The sequence below is a fragment of the Schistocerca nitens genome, chromosome 1 (assembly GCF_023898315.1).
Source record: "Schistocerca nitens isolate TAMUIC-IGC-003100 chromosome 1, iqSchNite1.1, whole genome shotgun sequence".
NCBI lineage: Eukaryota > Metazoa > Arthropoda > Insecta > Orthoptera > Acrididae > Schistocerca > Schistocerca nitens.
In genome coordinates this window covers 115,507,532-115,530,715 of record NC_064614.1, presented here as the reverse complement: position 1 = coordinate 115,530,715, position 23,184 = coordinate 115,507,532, and the positions used below count along the sequence as shown (strand labels likewise).

Sequence of the window (23,184 nt, the reverse complement as noted above, 5' to 3'; positions counted from 1 at the left end):
CAAGCACGCAGAAGTGGCAGAATACGTCGTGGCATGGACTCGACTAATGTCTGGAGTGGCGCTCGAGGGAATTGACACCGTGAATCCTGCAGAGCTGTCCAAAAAATCCGTAAGAGTATGAGGCGGTGGAGATCTCTTTTGAACAGTACGTTGCAAGACATCTCATATATGCCCAATAATGTTCATATCTGGGGTGTTTGGTGGCCAGCGGAAGTCTTTAAGTTGACAATTGTGTTCCTGCAGCCACTCTGTAGCAATTTTGAACCTGTGGGGAGCCGCATTGTCCTGTTCGAATTGTCCAAGTCCGTCGGAATGCACAATGGACATGAACTGATGCAGGTGATCAGAGAGGATCCTTACGTACGTGTCACCTGTCAGAGTCGTATCTAGACGTTGTCGGAGTCGTAACTAGACGTATCAGGTGCCCAATATCACTCAAGCTGGACACGCCCCATACCATTACAGAGCCTCCACCAGCTTGAACAGTCCCCTGCTGACATGCAGGGTCCACGGACTCATACGTTGTCTACCAGTACACGTCCATCCGCTCGATACAATTTGAAACGTGACTCGTCCGACCAGGTAACAAGTTTCTAGCGAACAACAGTCCAAAGTTGGTGTTGACGGACCCAGGCGAGGCGTAAATCTTATGGGCCTTTGGCTTGGAAATCCCATATCGATGATGTTTCGTTGAATGGTTCGCACGCTGACACTTGTTGACAGCCCAGCACTGAAATCTAGAGCAATTTGCGGAAGAGCTGCACTTCTGTCTCGCTGAACGATTCTCTTTAGTCGTCGTTGGTCCCATTCTTGCAGGATCTTTTTCCGGCCACAGCGATGTCGAAGATTTGATGTTTTACTGGATTCCTGATATTCACGGTATACTCGTGAAATGACCGTACGGGAAAATCCCCACTTCATCGCTACCTCGGAGATGGGAGTGCCATCGCTCGTGCGCCGACTATAACCCCATGCTCGAACTCACTTAAATCCTGGCAACCTGCCACTGTAACAGCAAGCAGTAGCCGATCTAACAATTACGCCAGATACCTGTTGTCTTATGCAGGGGTTGCCGACCACAGCGCCGTATTCTGCCTATTTATATATCCCTGTATTTGAGCACTCATGCTTATACCAGTTTCTTTGGCGATTCAGTGTACATTATTCCAATTAAACAATATTTTGCTGTTTGTTTTACATTAAGTTCTTATATTTAATTATGCAATTATTATTAATGTCAGTAGACAGATTTCATTATGGCCAAGGAGTTTGTTGTGTACAAAAGATGTAACAGATCGATTTTAAATCGGCCCTATCGATACACCAGGACACAACCGAGATAAATGTTTTGCTAATGAAATATTTCGCATGACTATTACGACGCCTAATTATTCTTAACCTATAAAAAAAAGTTTTTCTTCCGTTACATATCTAAACGGACAGGTAAGTCTTACGTGTCCGTTCCCAGTAGCTGAGTGGTGCCGGCACGGTAGCTCAGCGTGTTCGGTCAGAGGGCTGGTTGGCCCCTGTAATAAAAAAACTGAGTTAATAGGTCAACAACGAACTGAAACGGGCGTCTTTCGATGTCCGCCCCGAGCAGATATAACGAACGAAAACGAACAAAATGAGTTTAAAAAAAAAAAAGTGGTCAGCGTGACATAATGTCAATCCTAAGGGCCCGGGTTCGATTCCCGGCTGGGTCGGAGATTTTCTCCGCTCAGGGGCTGGGTGTTGTGTTGTCCTAATCATCATCATTTCATCCCCATCGACGAGCAAGTCGCCGAAGTGGCGTCAAATCGAAAGACTTGCACAAGGCTAACGGTCTACCCGACGGGAGGCCCTGGTCACACGACATTTTTTATTTAGTGTTACGTGTTAGATCAAAGTCCCATTGATAGCAGGTCAGAATCTAAAAAGGAAGGAGGCACAAATGGGCTACAGTCTTCTCGGCGGAATCGTCTTTATGCTGACTCTAAGCGTTTTAGCAAAATAAAAAATGGCTCTGAGCACTATGGGACTCAACTGCTGAGGTCATTAGTCCCCTAGAACTTAGAACTAGTTAAACCTAACTAACCTAAGGACATCACAACCATCCATGCCCGAGGCAGGATTCGAACCTGCGACCGTAGCGGTCTTGCGGTTCCAGACTGCAGCGCCTTTAACCGCACGGCCACTTCGGCCGGCGCAAAATAAAAAACAGACCACTCAGTCGCGATGTATGGATTGCGTCTGCTTCCGACTGCTAGACAAGTGTCGTAACGATTGCACCACGTCGTTCAGCGACTGCTGCTGTGTCAGGCAGCTGAGCGAGATAGACATCTGATATGTGTGCCAGGTTAATGACCAATTATGTGGTCCAAAATACGCCCGAAGTGTTTTCAGGGGCTTACGAAACCCATTTAGGTCTCGAACGTCATTTCCTCCCCAGATACACGTTGCACAATCAACTTAAGGCGTAAATGTACCAAACACTTATATCTTGGTTACAGAGTAGCAACAGACATAGCGTGTACAAGCATTTCGTCACTTCAATTTGATGTCCCTGGCAAAAGAGAATATTAAAGCGTACTGAGAAAGGGTGCTACCCGGGTACAACTATTTTACGATGTTTCACTGAAAAGCCGAAGAAACAGGTATAGGCATGCATATTCAAATACAGAGGTATGGAAACAGGCAGAATTCGGCGCTGGGGTCGGCTACGCCTATATAAGACAACAAGTGTGTGACGCAGTTGTTATATCGGTTACTGCTGTTACAGTGGCAGGTTAACAAGATTTAAATGAGTTTGAACTTGGTGTTACAGTCGGCGCACGAGCGATAGGATACAGCATCTCCGAGGTAGCGATGAAGTGGGGATTTTCCCGTACGACCATTTCACAAGTGTACCGTGAATAGCAGGAATCCTGTAAAACGTCAAATAAATCTCCGATATCGCTGCGTCAGGAAGAAGAGCCTGCAAGAACGGGGCCAACGACGGCTAAAGAGAATCGTTGCCGCAAATTGCTGCAGATTTCAATGCTGGACCGTCAACAAGTGTCAGCGTGCGAACCATTCAACAAAACATCATCGATATTGGCTTTCGGAGCCGAAGACCCACTCGTGTACCTTTGACGACTGCGCGACACAAAGCTAAATGCCTCGCCTGAGCCCGTCAAGACCGACATTGGACTATTGATGACTGGAAACATATTGCCTGGTCGGACGAGTCTCGTTTAATAATGTATCGAGCGGATGGAAGTGTACGGGTGTGGAGACAACTTATGCGTCAATGGACCCTGCATGTCAGCAGGGGACTTTTCAAGGTGGTGGAGGCTCTGTAATGGTGATGGAGTGATATGGGATCCCTGATACGTCTAAATACGACTCCGACGGGTGACACGTTCGTAAGCATCCTTTCTGACTCCTGCATCGATTCATGTTCAGTGTGCATTCCGGCGGACTTGGACAATTCCAGCAGGACAATGCGATACCCCACACGTCCGAAATTTCTACAGAGTGACTCCAGAGACACTATTCTGAGTTTAAACACTTCCGCTGGTCACCATACTCCCCAGACATGAAAATTATTGAGTACATCTGGGATGCCTTGCAACGTGCTGTTCAGAAGAGATCTCCACCCTCTCGTACTCTTACGGATTTATGGATAGTCCTGTAGGATTTATGGTGTCAGTTCCATCCAGCACTACTTCAGACATTAGTCGAGTCCATAACACGTCGTGTTGCGGCACCTTTGCGTGCTCGCGGGGGACCTACACGATATTAGGCAGGTGTACCAGTTTCTTTAGCTCTTCTGTATATATAGACGGGATAAGAACATATATATTCGGGGTGTCTCTCCTGATAGACCTCAGGCGCATTTTCTGCGGTGTTTTAGCACATATTTGCAGTTTCATTTTTGCTTTGCGTAGATGAAGTCAGCCCAAACAAACACCGCTTATCACGTCTTTCATGCAACGCCCAGTGTCCAGTGGGGAGCCTACACGATATTAGGCAGGTGTACTAGTTTCCTTGGCTCTTCAGTGTATAAATTATACTCATCTAAAATATTACGAGCCTCCTGTTCACATCGAAATTTCTATCTAATTCAATCGAAACAATCTTCTAGGATCTCGGTGGCGCGATTATTTTTACTGTGAACCGGAAAAAAAAAGCACGGGGCTGAAATTTGGGATTTAACCTCCTGTTGATGACGACTTTTTAAAGAAAGAAGGGACTGGGTACGGATAGGGAAAGTGTATGTGATTGCAGGCTTTCTTTGCGTATTCCAATGATGAAATCTTCTCGGGTGATCAGCCCATCATCTTTGCCTGGAGATGCTGAGTATGGAACTCATCGAAGCCACCAATCGGCTAATCACCCGAGAAAATTTCATGATAAGGAAAGCGTTCTTCTCAAAGGAATCATAGCGTCGTTCGCCACTGGCGATATAGGGAAATCGCTCGTAGGAAAAGCACCACAACCAAAATTATATTTCCTGCCAGGCCATGTATAGGTGTCAGAAATAATTTCCATGTCATTTACAGCTGGCGAATCCTTCTGTCCGATGGACGAAGAAGCATCTGGAGGACACATGGTAAACAGAAGCTTCTACCACACTCGTATCAACCCCGTCATGAGGTATGCACTAATGTTATCGGTTTTGATTTCTAGTATCGTCTTTGGATTTCTGCATTCTGTTATTGTATTTCTGAACCAATTAAACAACTTTTTCGCAGCCTGGAAGACATTTAAGGAAAAACATATGCGTATGAAATAAGATCACTTGAACCTTTCGGGGATCTTTGAAGCTTTTGTTCATATTGTTGAGTCTACATAACCTCCTGCAATGTCGGAAACACGAAATTGGTTGGATTTGTGTAACATAAATTGCAATTATTTCCATTTTGTTTTTCTCTATTTGGATCTGCTTTGCTGTTGCTGTCGATATTTTGGAAACTTTGATCAGTATTATCTTTGGAATTAGATTTTCACTCTGCAGCCGAGTGCGAGCTGATACGAAGCTTCCTGGGAAATTAAAGCTGCGTGCCGGACCGAGACTGGAGTTCTGGACTTTTACCTTTTGCGGGCAAGTGCTCCACCAACTGAGCTACCCAAGCACGACTCACGACCCTTGCTTATAGCTTTACTTCCGCCAATACCTCGTCTCCTATCATCCAAACTGCACAGAAGTTCTCCTGCGAAACTTAACAGGATTAGCACTCCTGGAAGAAAGGAAAGCAGGAGATGAGGTAGCGGCGGAGGCAAATCTGTGAGGTCGGGTCCTTATGTTGTGCTTGCGTAGCTCAGTCAGTAGAGCACTTACTCGCGAAAGGCAAAGGTCCCGCATTCGAATCTCGCTCCGGTGCATACAATTTAATTTACCAGGAAGCGCAAACTTCTGGGACATCCTTCACCCCCCCCCCCCCCCTCCTCTAGGCTGTGGCTATGTTGCGTCTCCACAAAATCCTTTCTTCCGTGGGTGCTATTCATGCAAATTTCGCAGCAAAACTGCGGAGTTTGGAACGTAGGAGATGAGGTAGGGTGGAAGTAAAACTGTGAGGTCCGGTACTGGTTTGTTCTTGGGTAACTCAAGTCGATTGTGATCTTGTCCCATAAAGGCAAAGATCTCGAGCTAGAGTCTTGGTGTTGCACACAGTTTTAATCTTCCAGGAAGTTGAATATCCTTTCATGTTAGACGGAAAAGCATGTTAGTATGATGTTCTGGTAACAGACGTTACTTGAATGCCATGTGTCAGAAATGCTTCTTATGAGATCGATGGCTGATGCACGTGCGAGAGAAAACACATTTCTGAAGATGCCCGACGTAGGTGTCAAGGGGTTTACCACATACATTTGAAGATTCTGTGTCATTAAGGAAATGAGTTCGGAGTAGTTAAGTGAATATGCATGATGAAGGCGCAGATTTCTCTGTATTCCAGACGAACCGGAATATCCATGAAAGCGTGTGAGCTAAAGTCGAATATGGAATGCGGCCCACTTTCCGTGTGACTGTTCGAAATGTGGTCCACTGAATTTTACTGCAAGTATCTAAAATAAAATAGGACAACATTTTCAAGGAAACGTATTTTTGAAACTATTGCATGGAGAAAGGACGCACGAGACTTCTAATATGGATTAAGAGATTCCACAATGCAATTATTATGGTATTAGACATAATGCGACCTCAGACGAAGGAAGTGCCATATGAGCGGTACACAGATTTAAATGCTTTCGACAGGCGGCTTTGGATAGTAAATAGAGACAGTGAAAAATGAACAGAAAAGTTACAACAAATTCTTCTATTGCTCTTAGCAAACGTTTCCTTGGATTCCATACACATTGTATTCTCAACATTCAACAAATTTTATTTTGAGAGATCTGCTGTGTTTGGCGAAGGAAGAGTATCCGAATTGGTTATGTTTGTTAACCACTCGAATTTTTTCATTTATCTCTGAGCGTAATCCACGCAGATCTGTACGAAAATACATTTGAAGAAACGTCATGTAGACAAACGTTTCGTCAGCATTAGACTCGGTACTTCTAGTTGTTTCGTAATAAATTCTGCATCTGTGATACACTGAAGAGCCAGAGAAACTGGTACATCTGCCTAATATCGTGTAGGGCCCCCGCAAGCACGCCGAAGTGCCGCAACACGACGTGCCATGGACTCGACTAATGTCTGAAGTAGTAATCTGGAAATTTGCCGTAAGGTCTTATGGGACCAAACAGCTGAGGTTATCGGTCCCTAAGCTTACACACTACTTAATCTAACTTACGCTAAGGTCGACACACACACCCATGCCCGAGGGAGGATTCGAACCTCCGACGGGGGTCTGAAATAGTGCTGGAGAGAACTGACACAATGAATCCTACAGGGCTGTACATAAATCCGTAAGAGTACGAAGGGGTGGAGATCTCTTCTGAACAGCACGTTGCAAGGCATCCTAGATTTGCTTAATAAAGCTCATGTCTGGGGAGTTTGGTGGCCAGCGCAAGTGTTTAAACTCAGAAGGGTATTCCTAGAGCCACTCTATAGCAATTCTGGAAGTGTTCTGTGTCGCATTGTCCTGATGGAATTGCCCTGGTCCTTCGGAATGCAAAATTGACATGAATGAGTTCCGGTGATCAGAGAGTATGCTTACGTATGTGTCACCTGTCAGAGTCGTATCTAGACGTTGTCAGAGTAGTATCTAGACGTATTAGTTGTCCCATATCACTCAAGCTGCACACGCCCCACACCAATACAGAGCCTCCACCAGCTTGAACAGTCCCCTGCTGACATGCAGGGTCCATGGATTCGTGAGGTTGTCTCCATACCCATACACGTCCATCAGCTCGATACAATTTGAAATGAGACTCGCCCGACCAGGCAACATGTTTCCAGCGATCAACAGTTCAATGTCGGTGTTGACGGACCCAGGCGAGGCGTAAATCTTCGTGTAGTGCAGTCATATGGAGTACACGAGTGGGCCTTCGGCTGAGAAATCCCATATCGATGATGATTCATTGAATGGTTCGCATGTGGACACTTGTTGATGACCCAGCATTGAAATCTGGCGCAATTTACGGAAGTGTTACACTTGTGTCACGCTGAACGATTCTCTTTAGTCGTCGTTGGTCCCATTCCTGCAGGATCTTTTTCCGGCTGCAGCGATATCGGAGATTTGATGTTTTCCCGGATTCCTGCTATTTACGGTACACTCGTGAAATGGTCGTACGGGAAAATCCCCACTTCATCGCTACCTCGGGGATACTGTGTGCCATCGCTCGTGTGTGGACTATAACTCCACGCTCAATTTCACTCACATCTTGATAACCTGCCATTGTAGCAGCAGTAAATGATGTAACAACTGCGCCAGACACTTGTTGTCTTATATAGGCGATACCGACAGCAGCGTTGTATTCTGAGTGTTCCATATTTCTGTATTTGAATACGCATGCCTATACCAGTAGCTCTGGCGTTTCAGTGTATGATAACGACACCATGATCAATCTGTAAACTTCCTAAATGGCGTGAAATAGCCCTCAAAAACATATAATCAATGTGAGTGCTGCCTTTGTTCACCAGTTTGTGTATAATCAATGTGCAAAATAGCCCTGCGAAGGGATCCCATTGTGAACTAACTATTAATCAGACTTGTCACGAATCAGAAAGATACTTAAATCTGTTGTCGTGGTTGCGTTACGCTTTTGCACCGAATTCTCAACTGCTTAGACGTGGGACCTCTTTCAAATATGGGTTCCTTATCAGCGCACAATACAACTCTACAATTCCACAAATGAAAACTGTGGAGAAACAATTAAAATCGCTCAAAAGAGGAAAGGCCGCTGGACCTGATGGGATACCAGTTCGATTTTACACAGAGTACGCGAAGGAACTTGCCCCCCTTCTTGCAGCGGTGTACCGTAGGTCTCTAGAAGAGCGTAGCGTTCCAAAGGATTGGAAAAGGGCACAGGTCATTCCCGTTTTCAAGAAGGGACGTCGAACAGATGTGCAGAACTATAGACCTATATCTCTAACGTCGATCAGTTGTAGAATTTTGGAACACGTATTATGTTCGAGTATAATGACTTTTCTGGAGACTAGAAATCTACTCTGTAGGAATCAGCATGGGTTTCGAAAAAGACGGTCGTGTGAAACACAGCTCGCGCTATTCGTCCACGAGACTCAGAGGGCCATAGACACGGGTTCACAGATAGATGCCGCGTTTCTTGACTTCCGCAAGGCGTTCGATACAGTTCCCCACAGTCGTTTAATGAAAGAAGTAAGAGCATATGGACTATCAGACCAATTGTGTGATTGGATTGAGGAGTTCCTAGATAACAGAACGCAGCATGTCATTCTCAATGGAGAGAAGTCTTCCGAAGTAAGAGCGATTTCAGGTGTGCCGCAGGGGAGTGTCATAGGACCGTTGCTATTCACAATATACATAAATGACCTGGTGGATGACATTGGAAGTTCACTGAGGCTTTTTGCAGATGATGCTGTGGTGTATCGAGAGGTTGTAACAATGGAAAATTGTACTGAAATGCAGGAGGATCTGCAGCGAATTGACGCATGGTGTAGGGAATGGCAATTGAATCTCAATGTAGACAAGTGTAATGTGCTGCGAATACATAGAAAGATAGATCCCTTATCATTTAGCTACAAATTAGGTCAGCAACTGGAAGCAGTTAATTCCATAAATTATCTGGGAGTACCCATTAGGAGTGATTTAAAATGGAATGATCATATAATGTTGATCGTCGGTAAGGCAGATGCCAGACTGAGATTCATTGGAAGAATCCTAAGGAAATGCAATCCGAAAACAAAGGAAGTAGGTTACAGTACGCTTGTTTGCCCACTGCTTGAATACTGCTCAGCAGTGTGGGATCCGTACCAGATAGGGTTGATAGAAGAGATAGAGAAGATCCAACGGAGAGCAGCGCGCTCCGTTACCGGATCATTTAGTAATCGCGAAAGCGTTACGGAGATGATAGATAAACTGCAGTGGAAGACTCTGCAGGAGAGACGCTCAGTAGCTCGGTATGGGCTTTTGTTAAAGTTTCGAGAACATACCTTCACCGAAGAGTCAAGCAGTATATTACTCCCTCCTACGTATATCTCGCGAAGAGACCATGAGGATAAAATCAGAGAGATTAGAGCCCACACAGAAGCATACCGACAATCTTTCTTTCCACGAACAATACGAGACTGGAATAGAAGGGAGAACCGATAGAGGTACTCAGGGTACCCTCCGCCACACACCGTCAGGTGGCTTGCAGAGTATGGATGTAGATGTAGATGTAGAAACAGTAAACATGGACCTTCTGCTCCGAAACACACATAGATTCTAAAATGAACAATATGTTAGACAGATAATAATAAACAGAACTAAATATAACGTGATGTATTTATTTCATATAAAATACATAGGATTATACAGCCAACCGGATGCACATAACTGGTAGGTACATTGGTCTAGGTTTCGACATCTACTAGGGGTGTCTTAATCACCGAAATTTTGATAAATCGTAATATTACATTGCTAAAAAGGTGGTCAGAATTTAGAGCAGCTATTCTCAAGTCAAAAGTAAAATATAACGTTCTAGCGTTTGCCACGTGTGCCCAACTGGGAACGACATCAGACTGATGTTGTACCCAGTATAAGGTTGCTGAGTAACAGGCATGTTTAAAACTGTCATATAAAATAGTAGCGATGGTGGAGAGAGAGCTTTGGCCTTAATAATGTTAATTTTTTCTTGAGTTTTGGTTAAATAGAGGATTAATAAATAACTGAGAAACAGCATTGGCTTCAAAGAGTGGCATTTTCGTGTTTTTCATCAAGCACTTGAAGCGGAATCTAAAGCAAAGAAGTATTAGGGTTTGTGGAAGAAGAAGGCCATGTTAGTATTCAGCATCCCCTGGACACCTCTAATGAGGGAGCACTGACTCGTTTTCAAACGATGAGAAGTAACTGGATTCAGCATATTTGGAGAACCACTCTATCATCGTGTAAAGGGACTTCCCCGAGAAGACGTCATTTGAGTTAATCAGCGCGATCCTTATTTAGCTCAGGTGAACAAGTGAGTAGGAAAAGAACGGACAACAAATATCTCGAAGAAACCATTCCAGGTTTCGCCTCAGATGGAACTGAGCTGGACTCCATCCCTAGACATGTCGAAGCTTTAACACTGCTGTTTCTTTGGAAGTGTAATGATGCTATCAGCTCTAGTAACTTTATCAGTCTGGAACTCTTTCCTGCGATGAGAGGCCTTGCTTACCATGACGGTCTGCTCCTGTCAACGGAGGACAGTCTTTCACTATTCTTATTTTCCGTGTTTGTGAACATACACATTTTTATCGTACTTTTTTCTGAAGTCTGTTCCTGTCCTGCTCAATTCTTCACATGAGCTAAATAAGGAGGAAGCGCGCTGATTAACTCTGATGACTACTACTCGGGAAAGTCCCTACACGTGGTTATCCAACTGCGCTTAAGTCTATTACTTCACACGAAGAAATTGCGGCTATCGACAGTCTCATGTTGATTCCATATTTCTAAATTTCCAGTAGGCTTTTGATAGCGTTATTTACAAGCGCCTTCCGACCACACTGCGTGCCTATGGAGTATCGTATCAGTTGTGCGGCTGGGTTCGTGATGTCTTGTAAGAAAGGCCACAGTTTATACACTCCTGGAAATGGAAAAAAGAACACATTGACACCGGTGTGTCAGACCCACCATACTTGCTCCGGACACTGCGAGAGGGCTGTACAAGCAATGATCACACGCACGGCACAGCGGACACACCAGGAACCGCGGTGTTGGCCGTCGAATGGCGCTAGCTGCGCAGCATTTGTGCACCGCCGCCGTCAGTGTCAGCCAGTTTGCCGTGGCATACGGAGCTCCATCGCAGTCTTTAACACTGGTAGCATGCCGCGACAGCGTGGACGTGAACCGTATGTGCAGTTGACGGACTTTGAGCGAGGGCGTATAGTGGGCATGCGGGAGGCCGGGTGGACGTACCGCCGAATTGCTCAACACGTGGGGCGTGAGGTCTCCACAGTACATCGATGTTGTCGCCAGTGGTCGGCGGAAGGTGCACGTGCCCGTCGACCTGGGACCGGACGCAGCGACGCACGGATGCACGCCAAGACCGTAGGATCCTACGCAGTGCCGTAGGGGACCGCACCGCCACTTCCCAGCAAATTAGGGACACTGTTGCTCCTGGGGTATCGGCGAGGACCACTCGCAACCGTCTCCATGAAGCTGGGCTACGGTCCCGCACACCGTTAGGCCGTCTTCCGCTCACGCCCCAACATCGTGCAGCCCGCCTCCAGTGGTGTCGCGACAGGCGTGAATGGAGGGACGAATGGAGACGTGTCGTCTTCAGCGATGAGAGTCGCTTCTGCCTTGGTGCCAATGATGGTCGTATGCGTGTTTGGCGCCGTGCAGGTGAGCGCCACAATCAGGACTGCATACGACCGAGGCACACAGGGCCAACACCCGGCATCATGGTGTGGGGAGCGATCTCCTACACTGGCCGTACACCACTGGTGATCGTCGAGGGGACACTGAATAGTGCACGGTACATCCAAACCGTCATCGAACCCATCGTTCTACCATTCCTAGACCGGCAAGGGAACTTGCTGTTCCAACAGGACAATGCACGTCCGCATGTATCCCGTGCCACCCAACGTGCTCTAGAAGGTGTAAGTCAACTACCCTGGCCAGCAAGATCTCCGGATCTGTCCCCCATTGAGCATGTTTGGGACTGGATGAAGCGTCGTCTCACGCGGTCTGCACGTCCAGCACGAACGCTGGTCCAACTGAGGCGCCAGGTGTAAATGGCATGGCAAGCCGTTCCACAGGACTACATCCAGCATCTCTACGATCGTCTCCATGGGAGAATAGCAGCCTGCATTGCTGCGAAAGGTGGATATACACTGTACTAGTGCCGACATTGTGCATGCTCTGTTGCCCGTGTCTATGTGCCTGTGGTTCTGTCAGTGTGATCATGTGATGTATCTGACCCCAGGAATGTGTCAATAAAGTTTCCCCTTCCTGGGACAATGAATTCACGGTGTTCTTATTTCAATTTCCAGGAGTGTAGTAATTGACGGAAGTCATCTAGCGAAACACAAGTGATGTCTGGACTTGTACGAGGAAATTTTATAGACCCTCTACTACTATGTAAACGATTTAGGGACAATCTGAGCAACCCTCTTAGATTGTTGATGACGCTGTCGTATACCGTCTAGTCAATTCATCGGGAGATCAAAACGAATTGATATCTGAATGATGCGATAAGTGTCAGTTGGCCCTAAACAGTAGGAAGTGTGACATCTTCCGCATAAGAACTGAAAAAATTTCTTTTAAATTTCGTTTACGCGATAAATAACACAAATTTAAATTTATTAGATTCAGCTAAGTATATGGATTACAATAACAAACAACTTAAATTGCAACCATCTCGTAATACCCGTATTTCCTATGGGAAAACGAACCAAAGACTACGTTTTATTAGCAGAAGACTAAGGAGATGCGACAAATCTATTAGAGACTGCCCAAACTTCGCTTGCCGGTCCTCTTATGCGGCACTGCTGCGTTGTATGGAATCCTCAATAGATAGGATTGACCGTGAACATCGAGAAAGTTCAAAGAAGGGCAGCTCGTTTTGTATTATAGTGAAACAGGGGGTAAATAGTCACAGGTATGATAAGTCAGTTGGGGTGGCAATAATTAAAGCAAAGGCTCTTTCAAATGCGGTGAGATCGTTTCACAAAATTTGAATCACCAACTGTCTCCTGCCAATGCGAAAATATTTTGTTGACTCCCACCTACATAGGAAGAAATTGGCTTCATAATACAAATGTTCAAATGTGTGTGAATTCCTAAGGGACCAAACTGCTGAGGTCATCGGTCCCTAGACTTACACACTACTTCAACTAAACTTAGCCACTACTTAAACCTATTTATGCTAAGAACAACACACACACACCCATGCCCGAGGGAGGACTCGAACCTCCGGCGGGAGGGGCCGCGCAGTCTGTGACATGGCGCCTCAAACTACGCGGCCACTCCGTGAGGCTTCATAATACACATTAAGACAAAAAAGAGGAAGTCAATAACGCGTTGGTCCACCGCGGCCCTTACGCAATCAATTATTCAGCTTGGCATTGACTGATAGAGTTCTTCGATGTCGTCTTGAGGGATATCGTGACAAATTCTGTCCAATTGGCGCGTTAGATCACCAAATTCCCGAGCTGGTTGGAGGGCGACTGTCAGGTTGACATCCCATCGCTGTCCGGGGCAACGCCAGATACGTCTTCGTTTGTCATCCAGGCTCAGTTCAGAGCGAGACTCATCACTGAAGACAATTCTACTGAAGTCAGTGAGATTTCAGGCCCAAGATACGTTTGGGGAAGCAGCGCGCTAACGCGGCTTCCTGGACTCGGGTAGGCGCACCGGCCCCGGATCGAATGCGCCCGGCGGATTAACGACGAGGCCCGGTGTGCCGGCCAGCCTGGATGTGGTTTTTAGGCGGATTTCCACATCCCGCTAGGTGAATACCGGGCTGGTCCCCACGTTCCGCCTCAGTTACATGCGTCGTAGACATATCAAACACGTCCGCACTATTTCACGATTTACACTAGACGCAGGCAGTTGGGGTACACTAATTCCGTCCTGGGGGGGGGGGGGGGGGTACAGGGTGGCGGCAGGAAGGGCATCCGGCCATGCCTAACACAAACACTGCCAAATCCGTTGTAATCACGCCGGCCCTGCGATCGCTGTGGGACTATGGCGTAAGTGAAAGAAAGAAAGAATGCCGGCCGGGTGGCCGTGCGGTTCTAGGCGCTACAGTCTGGAACCGCGCGACTGCTACGGTCGTAGGTTCGAATCCTGCCTCGGGCATGGATGTGTGTGATGTCCTTAGGTTAGTTAGGTTTAAGTAGTTCTAAGTTCTAGGGGACTGATGACCTAAGATGTTAAGTCCCATAGTGCTCAGAGCCAAAGAAAGAATACGTTTGGGGAAGCTCTGGACAGCGGTCGGATACCAACCTGAATGTCGCCTGCATACGGTCCAGCAACCCAGACTGATGGTCTGGGGTGTCATTTCTTATTATAGCAGGACCCCTTTGGATGTCGTCCGCGTCACCCTCACAGCGTAGCGGTACTTCGACGATATTCTACGCTCCACGTTATTGCCCTTCACGGCAAGCAATCCTGGGCTTCCATTTCAGCATGATAATGTCACCCCGCACACGGCGAGGCTTTCCACTGCTTGTCCTCGTGTTTGCCAAACCCTACCTTGGTCAGCTAGTTCGCCAGATCTTTCCCCAGTTGAGAACGTTTACAGCATTATGGGCAGGGCACTCCAACCATCTAGGGATTTTGATTAACTAACGCGCCAGTCGGACAGAATTTGGTACGATATCCCTCAGGATGGCATCTAATAACATAACAACTCTATCAATCAATACCAAGCCGATAACTGATTGCATAAGGGCCAAAGATGGACCAACGCTTTGTTGACTTGCTCAATTTATGAAGCTCTTTCTCTCGACTAAATCATCCAATTTTTTCTTAAATTGTTATATTTTGTTTGTCTGTACAACTACATGTACGCATAATTCCTTGTCGTTCGTCCTTTTTTTTCTTAGAGTGTAAAATGAGAGAAACCAGAGATCGCACAGAAAGATTTAAACATTCATTTTTTTCCATGTGCCATTCGAGAGTGGAATGGCATATAAATATTCTGATAGTGGTTTTATTTATGGCTGCTGGGACGTATTTATTATTTATTTGCCAATGACACGTTTCGCCTGCTTCAGATATCTTCAGATTGGCCTTCACAAATAAATATACATTTCATTATAAGTGTTTTGACACCATTTTGCAATACTAGAGTTACAAGCAAGCAACTGCAACGTTAGATGGGTTTAGGTACATAAGATACCGAGCGTACAGAACGTCCCAGCAAATAATATGCTCGGTATCAACATGTACCCATCACCACCATATAGTCAGTAAGTCGTGTTACAGTTGCTTGCTAGTTACTCCAGTTTTTCAAAATGCAGTCATATCACTTTTAACAAAATCTAATTTTTTTGTGTAGGCCAATTTGAAGCTGGCTGAATCAGACGAAACGCGTCATTGGTAAATAGATAATAAATACATCCCTGCAACCAAGACTGACTGTTTGTTCCTTCATTATATATTACTGGTTGCTGTACCATCCCAGCCATGTGTTGGAAAATAGTTTTTTTTACCCTTTGCCAAACAATTAATCGTGTAAATGTAGATGCACCGTTTATAAGTTCGAATTTTTCGTTCGTATATTAGGCATTTCAACATAAAGCTTGTTAAAACAAATTGCTTGACACATCCATTACTCTGATTTGCTACTCTCTAGGTATTGTGGAAGAGCAATCTCTGAGTGACTAATGTGCTTCGTGCTCTCAGTTACACCTCTAAAATGCAGTCTGCTGGGAAAGGGTCAGATGCGACTACAGTGAAAATAAAAGTTTTCTCCCTGTCAGAAAATTCATGATGACTGTGACTGGACTTTAGTTTTAGAAACTTGTCAAATCGGCGACAGCGCTAAGGAAAAAGAAGACTGTGATCGCCATTACTGTAAAAATGCTGTCCTTCAGGATGACGATATCTCAAAATGGGAAGCAGAGTACATCTGAGATCTACTTTCCCTTCGTGTCACTATCACGTGTACACTTCCTCATTAGCTTCTGGAATACTCCAAACATAATAACAGACTAAACTAAACTGGAAACTATAATTAAACTTACGTCTCCATTGTCATTACCCAACTACAAATAAGTTATAGTTTCAGTACAGCACTTGGGGGTAGTCTAACGAAGTTAAAGTTACATAATTGTTTACATAAAAGAAACGATCTTGGGGGGAAAAATGGGGCTTTGAACGTTGTGAACTCACCCAGGAAAATGACAGAGAACTTGCTCCTTTCGTGGTCAGGCGCCCATCTGGAAGTCAGCGTTTGAATAGCCGGTACTATGCCGCCCTAGAAATGACGACAAGTTGGTGTCAACAGGTTACATAAATATTCGAGTTTTTCTGAAAGTAAAATTTCGGTACAGGAAGAGTCTCGAGAAAAACAAATACGTTTTAATATTTGTACGAGTTAAATTCACGACTGTGCTACTACGTGCTCCATAGTACATCTACAATGCATTACAGCTATTGTACTCTTTGGATTTCAAGAACAGGAGTCTCTGGGATGCCTGAAGAAGTCAAAGATGTACATTTTATTTAATTATAAATACAATGAAATGACTGAATGTTAGGGAATATTGTTGTATTGCAACGCTAATGTTAATTACAAAGTAACCTAAAAATTAGTTTTGAGAATTTTTATGAAGAAATTCTTCAGTGGAGTAGTCTAAAAGAAAATGATTTAACTTACTTTTACTCTACTTCACATTCACAGGGGTTCGTTATTTTCGTACCCCATTCATAATTTTATCCTTCCCAGGTTGACATTTGGGTTTATTTTATATTTACACTCCTGGAAATGGAAAAAAGAACACATTGACACCGGTGTGTCAGACCCACCATACTTGCTCCGGACACTGCGAGAGGGCTGTACAAGCAATGATCACACGCACGGCACAGCGGACACACCAGGAACCGCGGTGTTGGCCGTCGAATGGCGCTAGCTGCGCAGCATTTGTGCACCGCCGCCGTCAGTGTCAGCCAGTTTGCCGTGGCATACGGAGCTCCATCGCAGTCTTTAACACTGGTAGCATGCCGCGACAGCGTGGACGTGAACCGTATGTGCAGTTGACGGACTTTGAGCGAGGGCGTATAGTGGGCATGCGGGAGGCCGGGTGGACGTACCGCCGAATTGCTTAACACGTGGGGCGTGAGGTCTCCACAGTACATCGATGTTGTCGCCAGTGGTCGGCGGAAGGTGCACGTGCCCGTCGACCTGGGACCGGACCGCAGCGACGCACGGATGCACGCCAAGACCGTAGGATCCTACGCAGTGCCGTAGGGGACCGCACCGCCACTTCCCAGCAAATTAGGGACACTGTTGCTCCTGGGGTATCGGCGAGGACCATTCGCAACCGTCTCCATGAAGCTGGGCTACGGTCCCGCACACCGTTAGGCCGTCTTCCGCTCACGCCCCAACATCGTGCAGCCCGCCTCCAGTGGTGTCGCGACAGGCGTGAATGGAGGGACGAATGGAGACGTGTCGTCTTCAGCGATGAGAGTCGCTTCTGCCTTGGTGCCAATGATGGTCGTATGCGTGTTTGGCGCCGTGCAGGTGAGCGCCACAATCAGGACTGCATACGACCGAGGCACACAGGGCCAACACCCGGCATCATGGTGTGGGGAGCGATCTCCTACACTGGCCGTACACCACTGGTGATCGTCGAGGGGACACTGAATAGTGCACGGTACATCCAAACCGTCATCGAACCCATCGTTCTACCATTCCTAGACCGGCAAGGGAACTTGCTGTTCCAACAGGACAATGCACGTCCGCATGTATCCCGTGCCACCCAACGTGCTCTAGAAGGTGTAAGTCAACTACCCTGGCCAGCAAGATCTCCGGATCTGTCCCCCATTGAGCATGTTTGGGACTGGATGAAGCGTCGTCTCACGCGGTCTTCACGTCCAGCACGAACGCTGGTCCAACTGAGGCGCCAGGTGTAAATGGCATGGCAAGCCGTTCCACAGGACTACATCCAGCATCTCTACGATCGTCTCCATGGGAGAATAGCAGCCTGCATTGCTGCGAAAGGTGGATATACACTGTACTAGTGCCGACATTGTGCATGCTCTGTTGCCTGTGTCTATGTGCCTGTGGTTCTGTCAGTGTGATCATGTGATGCATCTGACCCCAGGAATGTGTCAAGTTTCCCCTTCCCGGGACAATGAATTCACGGTGTTTTTATTTCAATTTCCAGGAGTGTAGTTATTGGGAGCAGCAGTCTCATTCATTTCCATATGCCAAGTCCCACTATAGTCACCTGATTGAGATGAGAACATGGCGACATAGCTTCAGGTTAGAGGCAGTCCCTCGCTTTCTTTCTCTGGGAGCTGTGGAAGAGTTTGTTGGTTGTCTTTACGCCTGCCTGGGGAGAACAAGTCCCAATGGCACAAACGAGTCTTCTCGCCATTTACAAACTCGAATCCCTTGACTGGAGCCGTAGTATCCAGCGCAGAACTTTCTAGAATCTTCTACATCTTTTCTCTGTTCAGAAACAACCTAGGAACGACGACCGCCCACTCTTTTGCAGCCTCTCTGATTGGCTTAGCAGCCAAGCTTTTTTTACAGGTGCCTAGGATTGGTCAATTGCTCCCCTCCCACAAAGAACTAACTCTGGACACACCGTCCACAGAGATATGTGAATTTTCGACACCCGGACCCGACTAGACGGTGAGTACACTCGTTCTGCTGGAACGTGGAGTTTGATAGTAAGTCAGGATTAGATTTTTGCGTTTAAAGTTTAGTCACTTCACATGGAATTTACAGTCATGAAGTTATGCTAGCGAGCAGGGCGTACTAAGTAACACGGTCGCACTATGAAATCGGTGATTAAATTTGCAAATTTCCACCCCGAGATCCTCACATGTAATTAGGCGATCAAATTGTTAATTCAATTTGTTCTAAACTCAGTGTTGAGTGAGTCTTATAATTTTTCTTACTATGGTGTCGGACGCCACGTGGTCATCGGTCATTTCAACTTCGACATTAACCACTATATCTGAAAGATCTCAGGCCCATGAGTACCAATAGTCATTGTACAAGGTGAAAAGTATTGAACTATATGAAAAAAAATATCAATTAGTTACAAACTATGGCGTGCACACACTTTATTCAACATGTAAACGTCACTACAGTTATTCGGATTTAGGATATGACATGTTCGATATGCTTGCCATCATCGGCGATGATGTGGTGCAGACGAATAGCGAAATTTTGCATGACCCTCTGAAGTGTCGGAGCATCGATGCTGACGATGACCTGAATGGCTGTTTTCAGCTCAGCAATGGTCTTGGGGTTATTGCTGCACACTTTGTGTTTAATACAGCCCCACAAAAAGGAGTCGCATGTGTTCAGATCTGGAGAATATGTTGACCATTCGAGGCCCATGCCAATGGCCTCTGAGTACCCCAGAACCAGGATGCGGTCCCCAAAGTGCTCCTCCAGGACATCAAACACTCTCCTGCTTCGATGGGGTCGAGTTACGTCTTGCACGAACCACATCTTGTCGAAATCAGGGTCACTATGGATAATGGGGATGAAATCATCTTCCAAAACCTTCATGTACCTTTCGGTAGTCACCGTGAAATCAAGGAATATCGCACCAATTATTCCATGACTGGACACTGCACACCACAGTCACCCGTTGAGGGTGAAGAGACTTCTCGATCGCGAAGTGCCCCAAATGCGGCAATATTGCATATTGACGAACCCTTCCAAATTAAAGTGGGCTCCGTCGCTAAATCAAACCACACATGCGCATACTCATTCCCATCTAATGAAATCGACCTCTTGTTTGCGTGTACATAAGGGACTAAAATAGTAGAAGATTACCTACGTTTTGTGTAGTTATGTTCAATCTGGTATCAAGATTTGTAAGAAATATACATATATCTGGACGTAGTTAACTGTCATTTAAGGTTATTCCAACTGCCTTCACCTTCAGACTGTATTGGTATGATATCAACAGTTTGTCAAAGAAAATGCACGCTTAATGAAAGTAAATAGCTCCGATTTGGCCCAGAGTGCTAACGTAATAAGATAAATAGAGTCCCCTCCCCCCACCAGTTATCACGACAATAACGCTCATGAGTGACGAGTTGATAAGGTAATACGGTATAATCAGGCTCGCTTTAGTATCAGTGGTAACTAAGGACGAAATTGAAGGATCTCCCTTTTGCGTAACGAGCCTGTGGGCTTCCGCCAGGAAATTCGGAGCCATACCATAGATCAAATTCAGAACCACCTTCCAACATTACCCAAAACACATTTAATATGGTGTCAGACTACTGATATACAAAACGTGTTTAAAAGTATACGGACACCCCCAAAAACATACGTTTTACATATTAGGTGCATTATGCTGCCACCTACTGCCAGGTACTCCATATCAGCCACCTCAGTAGTCATTAGACATCGTGAGAGAACAGAATGGGGCGCTACGCTGAAATCACGGATCTCGAACGTGTCAGGTGATTGGGTGTCTCTTGTGTCATACGTCTGTACGCGAGATTTCCACACTCCTAAACATTCCTAGGTCCACTGTTTCCGATGTGATAGTGAAATGGAAACGTGAAGGGACACGTACAGCACAAGAGCGCGCAGGCCGACCTCGTCTGTTGACTGACCGAGACCGCCGACAGTTGAAGAGAGCCGTAATGTGTAATAGGCAGATATCTATCCACACCATCACTCAGGAATTCCAAACTGCATCGGTATCCAGTGCAAGTACTGTGACAGTTATGCGGGAGATGAGAAAACTTAGATTTCATGGCGGACCAGCTTTTCATAAGCCACACATCTCGCCTGCAAATGCCAAACGACGCCTCGCTTGGTGTAAGGAGCGTAAACAAAGGACGATTGAACAGTGGAAAACGATGTGTGGAGTGACGAATCAAGGTACACAATGTGGCAGTCCGATGGCAGGGTGTGGGTATGGCGAATGCCCGGAGAACGTCATCTGCCAGCGTCTGTAGTGCCAACAATAAAATTCGGAGGCGGTGGTGTTCTGGTGTGGTCGTGTTTTTCTTGGAGGGGGCTTGCACCCCTTGTTGTTTTGGGTGGCACTATCACAGTGCAGGCCTACGTGGATGTTTTAAGCACCTTCTGACTTCTCACTGTTGAAGAACAATTTGGGGATGGCGATTGCTTCTTTCAACACAATCGAGCACCTGTTCATAATGCATGGCCTGCGGCGGAGTGGTTACACAATAACATCCCTGTAATGGACTGGCCTGCACAGAGTCCTGACCGGAAATAGTGTAATACCGGCCTTAGAGAATGTTCCAGCCACTAAAAAAAGACGGTAATGCTGCCGCCAAAACCCTTCTGTAGGTAAGTCCCTATTAATTAAGCCTTAAAACTAAAGTAGTTGTAGTTACATAAGCCCATGACAATTATAATGATAAAAGCAGTTTTGCAAAATACATATAACAATACACAAGTCGTTATTTAAACAGTAACGTTCAAAAATATCTCTACGATTTACGATTGCTCGTTTCTCTGTCTGGTTGCAGCACTGTGCAATGGCAGGTCAGCTCAGTTTATCACCGTTACCGCTAGACGGCATAACCATATCGTGCTTGCTCTAGTTCCTCGCTGCCTTATATATATTTTTATCCATCTACGCACAGTTAATACTTGTAATAACAAGTTTCGAAAAAGAAAATGTATTATTGAAATAAAACAGTTTATCCACGGTGGTAATGAAACTTGTATCGTTACAGTCGCCACAAATGTGCAAACGAACTTCTCCATGACAACATAAGACCTCACGCAAGTCTACGCACTCGAGAGAAACTCATAAAATTTCATTGGACTGTTCTTCCCTATCTACCCTTCAGCCCGGATCTCGCACCTTCCAGCTTCCATCTGTGTGGCCCAGTGAAGGATGCACCCCATGGGAAGCAGAGCGTGGATGACGGCGAGGTTATTCATGCAGCAAGACGTTGCCTTCGACGTCGATCAGAGTTGCACTATGCAGGCATAATGTCTTCCCAGTAACGTGGCGTGAGGCCGTCGCGTTGAACGGAAATTATGTTGAAAAATAGCGCTTTGTAGCCAAAAGAGTGGAAAATAATATGATGTATTAGAGTCCTGAATAAAATCGACATGTTTTCAGGCACATAGGATGCTGCGGTAAATTCACCAGCTCAGCCCTTAAAACCAATTTTTGGAAGTCTCTAAACAGGATTTGATCTTTCTTCAAATTTTTGCCATCTGCAATTTTAAGCATTTTGATTGTAATCTCCCAAGAGGCACAGAAGGCAATTGCTATTACTGCAGATATTATCTGTATAAGCTCGATTTCCCCTTTACGACCTGATATGAATACCATGCATGAGAGTGTTCCAGCATAGATCGTATAAATGCTCTGTGTGTAATACCTTAAGCAGACAATCTCAATGGCAGCCTGGCAGTTGCTGTACCTACAACTGAGCCCATACGATGGCTTCTCCTCATAATCACGTGATCTGTTACTCTCAGATATTCTTCAGATGTGAGTGATTCTAGCTGTAACTCATCAGTTCTAGTCTACGACTATTAAATTTGACGTTTCGCCAAGATCACAATGGTATATTTTTGTAAATTAAAAACTATTTGAAAGTCTTTCGTTCGGAAATTTTATCAGGTAACAATTCCGCATTTGGTTTTTTTTTTTCACACTTAATCGTGCAGGAAAGAAATTTCCTGCATAGTGTCGGAATTATTTTTCTAGCTATATTGTAAAAATAAGGTACTTTTAAAGCTCTCTCTCAGCACACAACTAGTGAATTGTTCACATAGCCTTGAGAATTGTAATTACACACAGTTGCATCAGCCAGAGAGACACGTTTAGGATGAGGTGCCATTTGCATTCATTTAAGTGGCTGCCGGTCTTTTCAAGTCAGTCCAGGTTAGCCCCACATACTGGTGCAGCAGGCACTAATAGCCGTGCTAAACAAACAACCGATCCAGTGGGATTTCCTGTGTGTG

At 45.7% G+C, this 23,184-nt stretch overlaps 1 protein-coding gene across 1 annotated transcript in view; it reads right to left on the bottom strand.

The window, feature by feature from the left end:
• The window catches only part of LOC126260968 (sialin-like), a 133,304-nt gene that overhangs the window by 70,687 nt on the left and 39,433 nt on the right, over positions 1–23,184 (bottom strand). The gene's annotated exons all lie outside the window — the stretch shown is intronic.